The sequence below is a fragment of the Otolemur garnettii genome, unplaced genomic scaffold (assembly GCF_000181295.1).
Source record: "Otolemur garnettii isolate 467f Iridium unplaced genomic scaffold, OtoGar3 scaffold00184, whole genome shotgun sequence".
In the NCBI taxonomy this organism is placed as follows: Eukaryota; Metazoa; Chordata; class Mammalia; order Primates; family Galagidae; genus Otolemur; species Otolemur garnettii.
Window position 1 is genome coordinate 2,823,945 of NW_003852579.1, and position 3,033 is coordinate 2,826,977.

Below are 3,033 nucleotides of genomic sequence, written 5' to 3' on the forward strand. Positions count from 1 at the left end.
CCAGCAATGAGGCCCCAAAATAGAACACTCATATTACACTTGATAATTACCTCTCTGTCTAGGATTCTTTGCAATTATATAATCCCCAACTTTTTTTCTTTTGCATTGTAAACAGCAAATAATCTCCAAAACCACTTACTGATGACTCCTGACTCCATTAAGAGACGTTTAAGTGCTTTGTTTAGCTCCTCTGGTGCTGAGCCTCCAAGGGAGAGAAAGTGGCCATGTCCCCCCTGCAGTTCCTTCTCTGACCATGCAGCCTGCTCTGTCTGGTTAGCTAGAAAAAAATCACTGCCTTTTCAAAACTCCTTTAACATTTTTTTTCTAGAACTAATTTCTATACAGTAAAGGGCACAAATCTTAAGTGTACCACTGGATGAATTTTTACATGTTTTGTGTCTCGGCATCGATTACCCAGGTCAAGACAGAGAACATTTCCAAACCCCAGAAAGTTCCCTCATGCCTGCTCCCCAGCAAGACCCCAGCAGGAACCACTTTTCTGACCTCTATTACTAGGTTGTTTCTTTTTGTTTGCTTGTTTGTTTTTTGAGACAATCTCACTATATCGCCCTTAGTAGAGTGCTATGGCATCATAGCTCACAGCAACTTCCAACTCTTGGGTTTAAGTGATTCTCTTGCCTCAGCCTCCCAAGTAGCTGGGATTACAGGCACCAACTATAAGGCCCAGTTATTTGTTTGTTTTATTTTGTTTAGGAGGCCTGGGCTGTGTTCGAACTCACCAGCCCTGGATCATGTGACCAGTGTCCTAACCATTGAGCTACAAGCACCTTGAGTGTGTACTTTTTTTTTTTTTGAGACAGAGTCTCACTATGTTGCCCTCAGTAGAGTGCCGTGGTGTCACAGCTCACAGCAACCTCAAATCTTGGGCTTATGAGATTCTCTTGCTTCAGCCTCCTAAGTAGCTGGGACTACAGGTGCCTGCCACAAAACCAGGCTATTTTTTTTTGTGTGTGGTAGTTGTCATTGTTGTTTGGCAGGCCTAGGCAGGGTTTGAACCCAGCAGCTCCAGTGTATGTGGCTGGCACCCTAGCTGCTGAGCTACATACTCTGAGCCTAGAGTGTATACTATTTTGCTTCTAGCAGCTTCTTTGATTCAACAAGGGTTTTTTTGATGTTGTTTGGGGGGGGTGCTTCTGAGACAGAGGCTCACTTTGTTGCCCAGGCTAGAGAGGCTAGAGAGCCATGGCCTCAGCCTAGTTCACAGCAACCCCAAACTCCTGGGTTCAAGTGATCCTCCTGCCTCAACTTCCCAAGTAGCTGGGGCTACTGGTGCCCACCACAACGCCTGGCTAACTTTTTGTATTTTCAGTAGAGATAGAGCCTCACTCTTGTTTAAGCTGCTCTGGAACTCCTGAACTCAAGGCATCCTCCTACCTCAACCTTCCAGAATGCTAGGATTACAGGTGCGAGCCACCACACCTGGCCTGATTCAACAAGCTTTGAGGTCCCCTGGCTTTCTTTTTTAGGAAATCTTTCTTAGGCCCTTTATCATTTTCCATGTGAAAGCTTCCTTACTTATGTACGTAAGTTCTCCACTAGACTTGGGAGCCAGGACCAGGTTGCATGGCAACCCTCACAGGATCCTCCATGAATTAGCTGCTTGATATATCATGCCATATATCATGCTGCTTGATATATCATCTATCTATATAGAATTTACCCCTGAGGATCAGAATCACTGATCCAATTCCTCTGTCCCTCTCATAGTCCCTGTATGATACCGAGCACATCCTTTGAGTGCTCACTATGTACTGGGATGTATAGTGGGGCTCTGGGATGAGCTGTTTCTACACTTTAGCTTCACACAGAGCTCACCACAGCTCTATAATGCAGGTGTGACTTTGTTCTCATTTTCTGCATGAGCAAACTGAGACTGGGAGATGTTGCATTACTTTCCTCGGGTCTGTCTTACCCAGAACTCAGACTTCTAACCACTAATCTGAACTGCCTTGCAGTTAGGGAAGACGCCAAAAGTAATGCTCCGACTGGGCAGCACAGTGGCTCACCCCTGTAATCCTTGCACTCTAGGAGGCCGAGATGGATGGATTGCTTTAAGTTCATGATTTTGAGACCAGCCAGAGCAAGAGCAAGACCTCGTCTCTAAAAGTAGCTGGGGGTTGTAGTGGGAGCCTCTAGTGCCAGCTACTTGGGAGGCTGAGGCAAGAGAATCACTGGAGCCCAAGAGTTAGAGGTTGCTGTGAGCTGTGATACTACAGTACTCTACTGAGGGCAACAAAGTGAGACTCTGTCTCAAAAAATAAATAAATAAATATGAAAATCTGAAGCAAGAGGATCACTTGACCCCAAGAGTTCCAGGTTGCTGTGAGCTATGATGATGTCATGGCACTCTACCCAGAGTACAAAGTGAAATTCTGTCTCAAAAAATAAAATAAAATAAAATAAAAGTAATGGTCTGAGTGTCCTTTGCCACAGCTCATGAACTCTTCTCATGGGCCCCGCCATGTACGTGTGACACCCACCTGCACAGGTAGAAAGGCCGAGGGTCAGAAATAGTGAATGATCTGTGTACACAACTAGCACACAGAAGACAGGAAACCAGATTCCCTCTCAAAATTAAAGCCCCTGTTCTTTAAAGGACACCCTCAGGGGATCTTTCTGTAGGATGAGTTGACTGCATGGAAGGGCTCTAACAGCAGATCTCTGTGCCAGCTGGGTGTTTACTTTCTCTAATGAGGGAGATGTCAGGGATCAATGGTCTCCTTTAAAGCACAGCCTTGGAGTAAGGTAGACTTCGCTGTGCAAGGCTTCAATGAGGATGGCTGTGCCTTTGGCAGTGTTTAAGAAGTTATCCTCAAAATTTTTTTTTTTCTTTTTAGTGATAGAGTCTCACTTTGTAGCCCTTGGAAGAGTGCCATGCCGTGGCATCACAGCTCACAGCAACCTCCAGCTCTTGAGCTTAGGTGATTCTCTTGCCTCAGCCTCCCGAGTACCTGGGACTACAGGCGCCCACCACAATGCCTGGCTATTTTTTTGTTGCAGTTTGTCGGCAGG